The 9,447-nt window shown below is 36.8% G+C and overlaps 1 long non-coding RNA gene across 1 annotated transcript in view; it reads right to left on the bottom strand.

Moving 5' to 3' along the window:
- Positions 1-903: 903 nt before the first annotated feature.
- LOC145259309 (uncharacterized) overlaps positions 904-9,447 on the bottom strand; it is a 164,870-nt gene continuing 156,326 nt past the window's right edge. The window contains exons 3-4 of the long non-coding RNA XR_013864157.1: positions 8,564-8,632; positions 904-3,762 (exon numbers count right to left, since the gene is read on the bottom strand). This is a non-coding gene — a long non-coding RNA (uncharacterized LOC145259309). The remainder of the gene's footprint in view (positions 3,763-8,563; positions 8,633-9,447) is intronic.

The raw sequence follows: 9,447 nt of genomic DNA, 5'->3' as shown, positions 1-9,447 counted from the left end.
TGAAGAAAATGAAGGGATATTTGCATTAAATTGTGTGGACCGTTCTACACATTAGGCAGTTGATTTTCAGTGGAAAAATAAAAGCTTTTTTTGTAGTTAGATTTTTTATAAAATGGAAAGGGGACACAAAAAATGGCAGTGTCAAACCGTCCTCTTGTCGATACAACACCTGAAAGTCTTTTTTCCTTTCTTTCCTCAACTTGCAATAAATCCTCGTGTATTCAATATTATCTTCCACTGTTCGTTCTCGTCCTAAGCTGTCCAACAAAACTCAGCACTTATGCTTTAGAATTCGTCCCATTTAACAGTTACCAATTGTGTACATATGCAACTTAATGGAATAGAATGAAGTATTGCTGTCATATTTCGGCTGGTGCATCTGCTACTAGTCTCTCGCTCCTAGACAAAGTTCAAAAGAGAGTCGCCAATCTGATAGGTCCTGAACTGGCATCTAAGCTTCAGCCTATGTCCCATCAACGAAATGTTGCATCCCTCTGCCTGTTCTACAAGTATTTTAATGGTGAATGCTCTGACGAATTGCAAGCACTTGTGCCCTCACAATGTAAACACATCAACAACAATGACAAGCAGCTAAATCCCACCCCCACACAGTAGAGATCCCTAGATGTAAAAGATCTTTCTACTCCAGTAGTTTCTTCCCCAGAACCGCAAGATTTTGGAATTCCATTTCAGGTCCCTGCTTCCTCAACTGTACTGACGTGCAGAAGTTCAAGTGTAACGTGAACTGACATCTTGCTGCCCAAATCCCTACATAGTACCCCAGTAGTTGTTGCCCCTGATAGAAACCCCCTACACCAAAGTGGCAATGTCCCTTGTTTGGGGTGAAAATATAATTAAAAAAAAAAAAATGTGTTCACAAATGAGCAACCTACAAAATTATTCTTTTCTTTTCCCCATTTTCTGCTGGCATTTTATAGACTAAGCAAACATGAGAGATGATTTCTATTACAATAGGGGGCATTCATTTATATATGACTAGCGTGGGTGCCCGACATTGCCCGGGTGATTGGAGGTGTGTGTGGAGGAAAAAAAAAATGTTAGTAAGCAAGTTTGAACCCGTGACGCAAAGGCAGAAAACCTTCAACCGCTGCACCAACAAAGGAAGTGAAAGACGTTTAAATTTAGCGATTAAAAAGTTAAGTGAATGAGTTCACACAGGTGCGTAAATTTAATGAGGTCAAACATCACGCCATAGGAGAAGGAAATGATGCACTTAACTTTGGCTTCAAGCCAGTTAAGCTTTATGCTCCACAAGATGTTGGGGAAAAGCAGCTCCCGATAAGTCGATGAAAATAAATTTAGATGCGGGGGGGGGGGGTCCCTTCACAAATCGTAGATATTATAATCTAAGGAGTATATAAAAAGTTCTAAGACATGGTACCCCCCCCCACTACCAGAGACCTATCCCCCGAAAAAAGCCTTTGCCGGACATAAAAAAAAATTACACACACAAACACATTTTCGCTTTTATATCACAGAAGAGAAAAATTAAAGACGAATTGAAGGCAACCGAATTTTTGTCAACTGACAAAGAACATTGGAGCTGAGATTTTGCAGTGTTCATTGCGTGTTGTTGAAGAGTTCTTTATATCTTTAAATATTTTATCCATGCAGTTCAGTTTGGTTGCTTTGTAGAGGAAACTTATTTTTAACTTTGTAGAACATGACTGAGTTTAAAAAAAAAAAAAAAAATTCCATGCTTCAAGTTCTTAATATCTTCAGATATTTATTAATCAAACAAAAAATTTCCCGTGACGTTTCCATCTAACATTGATTGCATATTTACACATTAAATGCGGTGATCACAGCTATGTTCTCATCTATGATCAATCAAATTGCACAAATCATGTTCTCACTAATGAGCGATCAAAAATCAATTTAATTATGGAAAGAAAGACTACTTCGTTAAACTTAATTGCTTCTTAAATTTTTTTTTTCTAACTTGGGAATTGAGAGACGCAGACGGGCAGAGGCATTGGTAATATTCAGCTTAGATTATTGCAGTTTTGTATTGAATCCCATTGGATATCTTTTCTTAAGATAATGTGATTTAAAATATAAACGACGATTAAATGTTGCCTACAGCAACACTGCAGAAAATGAAAGGTTTAGGCACTTTGAAGTATATGGCCTGTTTCATGCATTGGGCACCTGATTTTCAGTGGAACAAGTGAAGCATCCATGGTCCCCCGTGAGTGAACAGTGAACAAGGCATGAAAAAAAATGACTAAGTTCAGCATTTGCCCCCCCCTCCCCATTTAGTTCCAAAAGTCTCCAGGGGACTTCAAATCCTGGTGAAAATGAACAAACACTGCAGTTTTAGGCCTACACAAATGTAAATGACTAAGTTCAGCATTTAGGGGGGGGGCAACCAGAGTTTTCCCGGAAAATCCGTTCTGTTACTTTTTACTCATATCATGTTTAATGTTTGTGCAAAATTTCAAAAAATTCCAAGGCGTAGTTATTGAGAAAAGTGAGGACAGACGAATGGATAAGGGTGAATTTACAGGTCCATCCTCCTTTTGTCGGAGGACCAAAAAAAAAAAAAAACTGTTTGTCATTCGATTTTTTTTATTTATGTTCATTTGTGTATAAGTAGAAAGAATACTTTAAGAGGAATTGAAGGCAGTTGAATGTTTGTCAGCAAGAAAGAACATTAGAGTTGTGATATGGTGTCGGTTATTGTGATGTTGTGGAAGAGGTGTTTTGTTAATTTCCGAACGGGATTACAATATGTGTGTGTGTGTGAGAGAGAATCTTTGAAGATTTGAAGAGAGAAAGACAGAGAGAGGGCACGAGAAATAGAGAGAGAGAGACTGTCTATTCTGACTGACGTAAGAGACTAATAACCCACGAGAAATCAGAATTAGAAGTAACAAGAAATCGAAGAGACAAGTTGTGTAATTAGCAGATAGGAGTTGTCTCTGTGGTCTGATAGAAGCATCTACGGACCAACTAAGAAAGATGTAAGGGAGGAGATGAAGAACTGCAAACTCCGAGATGTGGAACATTTGGAAATAAAGATCTGGAAATGATAACTCGGCATTTTGGGTGTTCCTTTCAGAAGAAGATGTCTTCATTTATTGTCCTGTTCGTTATTGTTGTTAATATGTGGAAACATACACATACACATAGAAACACTATTAAATATACACGTAACAGATCGACGCATACAAACACCCATATACAAAGAAAAGTAATTATAATTCTAACCACTAGACGATACACGAGCATCGATTTAAAAAAACAAGTATACGTTATATACACTAGACATACAAAGAGGCAATTATATAAACACGACAATGCAATACTACTGTTCTTAGCTTAAGTGACATTTTCACAACGTTTCAATCAATGTAATTTCCGCCTTCTTCAGGTATATTTTGTCAAACTCGGGAATGTTTCTGTCAAACTCAGGAATTTAGATAAAATTTCGAATGAAACCATTTATTTACTTCACGGGGGGTAGCATGCTCTTGTTCTGTCAGCCATGACTGGATAGAGATCCTAAGTAATTCACAATTGTATTTTTCGGTCGCCCACACTAAGAATTGAACCTTCTGCCTTTAGGAGAATATCACTTTTACAATTGATTTTTTCCCAAGTACTCTAACCACTGTGCCATGGGTCCTTGCGGAAATAGAAATAAATTTCAAACTTACCTGAGTGAGTATCGCAATCTTCTTTTAAACACGTCAAGTCGTAATCGATGAAAGCTTTCTCTTTCTGCACAATCACCGGCTGCAAAAAACAAAAAAAAACATCAGATTATTTCGTACTTGAGGATTTGCTTTATTATTTTCTTGTTTTATTTGTGTTTTCTTTGTGTTTTCTTTTTTAAGAGAACTGTAGTCTTTTTTAAGAGAACTGTAGTCTTTTTTAAGAGAACTGTAGTCTTTTTTAGAGAACTGTAGTCTTTTTTAAGAGAACTGTAGTCTTTTTTAAGAGAACTGTAGTCTTTTTTAAGAGAACTGTAGTCTTTTTTAAGAGAACTGTAGTCTTTTTTTAGAGAACTGTAGTCTTTTTTTAAGAGAACTGTAGTCTTTTTTTTAAGAGAACTGTAGTCTTTTTTTAAAAGAACTGTAGTCTTTTTTAAGAGAACTGTAGTCTTTTTTTAGAGAACTGTAGTCTTTTTTAGAGAACTGTAGTCTTTTTTAAGAGAACTGTAGTCTTTTTTAAGAGAACTGTAGTCTTTTTTAAGAGAACTGTAGTCTTTTTTAAGAGAACTGTAGTCTTTTTTAAGAGAACTGTAGTCTTTTTTTAGAGAACTGTAGTCTTTTTTTAAGAGAACTGTAGTCTTTTTTAAGAGAACTGTAGTCTTTTTAAGAGAACTGTAGTCTTTTTTAAGAGAACTGTAGTCTTTTTTAAGAGAACTGTAGTCTTTTTTTAGAGAACTGTAGTCTTTTTTTAAGAGAACTGTAGTCTTTTTTAAGAGAACTGTAGTCTTTTTTAAGAGAACTGTAGTCTTTTTTTAGAGAACTGTAGTCTTTTTTTAAGAGAACTGTAGTCTTTTTTTAAGAGAACTGTAGTCTTCACACAAAAAAAACACACTAATCTAAATTGCCTTCCTTTGTATTAAAATAAAAAATGTTCTGTTTTTTGTGTTAAGTTCTTAGAGTGATCTCCCTTGCTTGTTGTTGTGTAGTGTGTGCGTGTGTGTGTGAGGGGGGTGTCATTTAGTTCTCTCCCACTGCAAAAACTATGACACCAGGGTCGGAAAGTGGGATTAAGAAGTTAATACCATTGAGGAGGGGCACTTTGATCTGCAAAAAGTGCCTGGCCAGCCCCGTTGGCATTTTCCCAGTAAGGGCGCCTCAGGCGATTGGCAATAAACTAACCCCCTTCTCAAAGAGAGAAGGCAAAGCCTGGAAGGGTGGACCTCCTAGGACTACACAGAACCAGCATTACATCAGAATCGACAGGAACCAGATCATTACAGGAGTGGTTTAATCTCTGTTTAGGGGCTGAAGATGTGGAGTGATCTTGTAAGATTTTTATAAGCAAACATTAAATGAACCGTTCGTACATGTTGTTTCAAACATGCACTTGTGGGGTTTTGCCAACGAACAATCAATAAATAAATAAAACTAGCGAGACCTGTGGAAATTCCACAATAACATCTTCCATATGTAATATATTACTGCTGGGCATTCTGTCGACGTTCAGCATGAATGGAGACCCTGCAATATTATTGTTGCTCTTTTGTTAAAACTGTAAAAATATTTATCTAAGCAATCTGGTTAATGTAGTGTCAAAATATTTTTGGTTATTACGGTTTATCTCCAATATCCTTATAGGAGTCTGTGACATTTCCATTGTATGGATGTCCAGCGCAAATGAAAGTCACAATATCATTATAACATCTTTAGACAGAACAGATACTACCCTTGGATCCTAGCCAAAAGACTAAGAGGGTGTATTTTATTGTTACATATGGACCAAAAGCGACATCATTTTTTTTTTAAATTTTATTTTATTTTATTTTTTTAAATTGCGTCTTTGTTGATCGGGAGATCCTATTTATTAAAAAAGATAATAGAAGGTGAAAACATATTATGAACGTTAAATTAGAATATATCTATATACAATTTTAATATTCATAGTATTTTATCACCTTCTATCCGCCATTTTAATAAATAGGATCTCCCGATCGAATAATTTATAATCTGGAAAGCATGAAACATGTATGTACGTTAAATGTATAACAGTATTAATATATAGATAATAAAAGTCATTCTACATACGTGCATGGTCTTTCACTCATTTTATTATTACTTTTCCATCTGCTCCCCCTTGTGGTTGTGATGTTCTGTTTAACTCAAGATGAATTTACTCATGTATGAAAACACAATGGAGACTTATCGGCTTTCAAAGGTTTTATGTAGAGAAGGGTTGTTTAAGAGAGGAGAGACAAATCTAATTCTCATTACATCATAATTTTATTTTTTCTTGAGGATTGAGAGATGCAGACGGCAGACATGAGGGTAACATTCATTTAGATTTTTTTTTCATTTTCAGAGCATGTGTCGTTTCTGTCACTTCCTAAGTCTGACAGCCTAGAAACTCTTCTCTTCCCCAAACCCATGATGTAATTTTTATGTAATATCATTCGACAATAGGCTTTCTAAAGCATTTTGTCTAGCAAACTAACCTTTGAGCCCTAGCTTCAATCATACTAGTTGCACTGAGTCTATTTCTGTTTGCCGCCAGGACTAGTAAACATAGTCTTTACTTACTGGTGTCTTATGATTAGGGCTAGGACAACAGCATATTCATCTAATCTTCAGCCTCTGTCCCATCGATGAAACTTTGCATCCCTCTGCCTGTTCTACAAGTATTTTAATGGTGAATGCTCTGACGAACTGCAGACACTTGTGCCCCCACGACGTAGACACCTTCGCCAAACCCAACAGGCAGCTAAATCCCACCCCCAAATGGTAGAGATCCCTAGATGTAAAAGATCTTTCTACTCCAGTACTTTCTTCCCCAGAACCGCTAGACTCTGGAATTCCATTCCAGATTCCTGCTTCCCTAACTGTACTGACATGCAGAAGTTCAAGTGCAACGTGAACCGACATCTTGCTGCCCAAATCCCAACATAGTGCCCCAGTAGTTACTGCCCCTGATAGTAGCCCCTTACACCAAAGTGGCAATGCACCTTGTTTGGGGTGGAAATGTAATAAAAAAAAATAAAAAAATTTTTTTTATTGTTTTGACTCTCGAGTGTGTATTCATTGATATCTTATATGCTTTTATATAGAGTAATGTGGTTCTCGGTTGATTAACTGTATCTGTGTCAGATATATACTCGAGAGTCAAAACAATGAAAAGAATATGCTGTTGTCATAGCTCTACTTATGATATACAGTATCATGACATTGACACACGGGTTCTAGCCAAATCATGGAAATTAAGCAACGTTGAGTCTGGTCAGTACTAAAATGGGTGACCATTTGGGAATACCAGGTGCTGTATGTGCTGCCCGCTTATCTTGGTGTGGGTTCCCAATCTATGACAATCTCTGTCTTAGAGTTATCCCCCTTGTTTGTTGTTGCTGATCATTGAATGGAAAACAAAGATGGAGGTTTTGATAAACGATTGTGTCTCCATGATTGGAGTTAATGAGAACGGAATAAATCAACATTACTCACCAGGAGTTCTCACACAAGCCAATACTCACTGGCAAAAAAATGCAGCAGCATTTGTGTAAAAATAAATCTCCCTAGGTTTCCAGCATTGTCCACCTTTTAATCACAACTTTTTTTTATTTTTTTTTTACATTTTCACTCCAAACAAGGCATGTTGCCACTTTGGTGTAAGGGGCTACTATCAGGGACATAAGCTACTGGGATACTATGTAGGGAGTTGGGCAGCAAGATGTTGGTTCATGTTACACTTGAACTTCTGCATGTCAGTACAGTTGGGGAAGCAGGGATCCAGAATGGAATTCCAAAGTCTAGCAGTTCTGGGGAAGAAATTACTGGAGTAGGAAGCTCTCTTTCATCTAGGGATATCTACTGTGTGGGGGTGGGATTTAGCTGCTTGTCGGGTTTGTCAAGGGTATTTACGTCGTGGGGGGGCACAATCATCTTGCATTCTCGCAACAGTTGTTCACCATTGCATCCCTGTGCTTGTCTTATAAGTATTTTCATGTAATGTACTGAACCTATTGTCTCTAAACGAAAATACCCACTCCCCCAGCAGCAAAATTCCACCCTTCTTCTGCAGCGGCCCCTAAATCCAAGAAGAGTTTCTTTTCTGACAACTTGCTTCTTCCTCTATGTTTCTCTAAAAGTACCATTATCAAGAAATTTAAATGTAATATGAAGAAACATCTTGCTACTCAACGCTCCATGAAAGTTGCCCTCTCTATAAATCTGGTACCTACCTCAGTAGCTCATTATGCTTCCGTGGCAAAATGAGGTGCTGTGGATGAAAGTTAAAATTTAAGAAAAATACAATTCTCTCTGTTAAGTGTTGAGACATTATGTTGAACAAGATGGCAGCAGTAAATCAAATTGGTGAAGAATCAATGCAGTCATGATCTCGAGTGTTGAATAATTCTTAGTGGCGAGGATAGAGTTGGATTTGCTTTTAGGAAATAAACCATAATTAAACCTGAATAATCGTCAACAAAATTCAAATGCATACCTTAAATTATTTCTTCCCCTCAGGCTTATCAGGCCTGCCAAATCACAGTGCACAAGTGAGAGAATTTTTGTGGCCTTTTTGTCTGGAGCTTGTCTTATATATCCCGCCATTTTTCCCTGTGCACAAACATCACAATTTGGGAGATCGTCTGAAGCTATTATTTTCATGCCTTCGACTTACATTTGGTAACTTTTTAATATCAGCTGTATTGCAGTGTCCCGTGGTTATAAAAACGATCGTCAAAATCATTAGAGTCATACCCTCACCAGTAATCAAAAACATTTTAACACCCTCATAATCAAAATTAAGATTTTATATTTCAATTTAAATGTTATTTAGGTCTAACTGTTAAAATCTGACAAGTTAATTTTATACTTTAGAGTGACCATACCTTTCCATTCTCTTTGTCATGTCTTCCTCCGAACGGATTGCTTGGACTTATCTTCTCCGTGAATAACATCTGGAAGAAAGAGTGAAGCACAAAATTGGAATAAACAGACAAATATCCCATTAAAATATGACGTCACCGTTATTTACATTTATGGCATTAAACATACAATCCATAGTAATTAGATTTCCTTAAATTATTACTGTTTCTAATAGTTCATCTATTACAGATTTCAACTAATATAACAATGTATTACTGTTGTTAGAGTCATCTATACACCGACTAGCATGGATACTCGGCGTTGCCCGGGTGAACATGAAGTTCGGTTTGGAGAGAGCTGCTATACTAAGGATGTTGAGCAACCCCTGGAAAAGAACGGAAGAAGTAGGCGAAAACCTGGGACCCTCTCCCCCGCTAAAAAATAAATTAAAACAAGTTTTATTTGAATCAAAATAGCAGCGAATACCCGTGCGACTGAAAAAAGAAAATAACAAAAAAAAAAAAATAGCTGCGAAAGAGGGAAAGAAAGGACAAACGTTACTTGGTAAACACTTTTGCCCATCGGACCACAACGATTTATGACGTCATGACCCTTCAAAATAACGTTTATAAACAAAGTTTCAGTTTTCTATGCATGTGTGACTTGTGAAAATCATGACGCAAAAAGTAAACCCCCTTGCAAGAAATGGTCTAGTTGACCACCACAGAATTAATCTTTTTTTCTAATTTTCACATAATATTCATCCGAGACATCGCTCTTTCGGATGGTATTAGTTTCGACCTGGTCTAATGTGGCTGACGAAAGTTTTTAGCAGACATACGAACACATATGCAAACACACAAACCAATGTTTGAGAGTTATATAATAGGCTACTGGGGGTACCCGG

This window comes from Euprymna scolopes, chromosome 34 (genome assembly GCF_053919585.1).
Source record: "Euprymna scolopes isolate OS-2025 chromosome 34, ASM5391958v1, whole genome shotgun sequence".
Taxonomy (NCBI): domain Eukaryota; kingdom Metazoa; phylum Mollusca; class Cephalopoda; order Sepiida; family Sepiolidae; genus Euprymna; species Euprymna scolopes.
The sequence above is the reverse complement of the archived record's forward strand: the minus strand, read 5'-3'. Positions and strand labels throughout refer to the sequence as shown.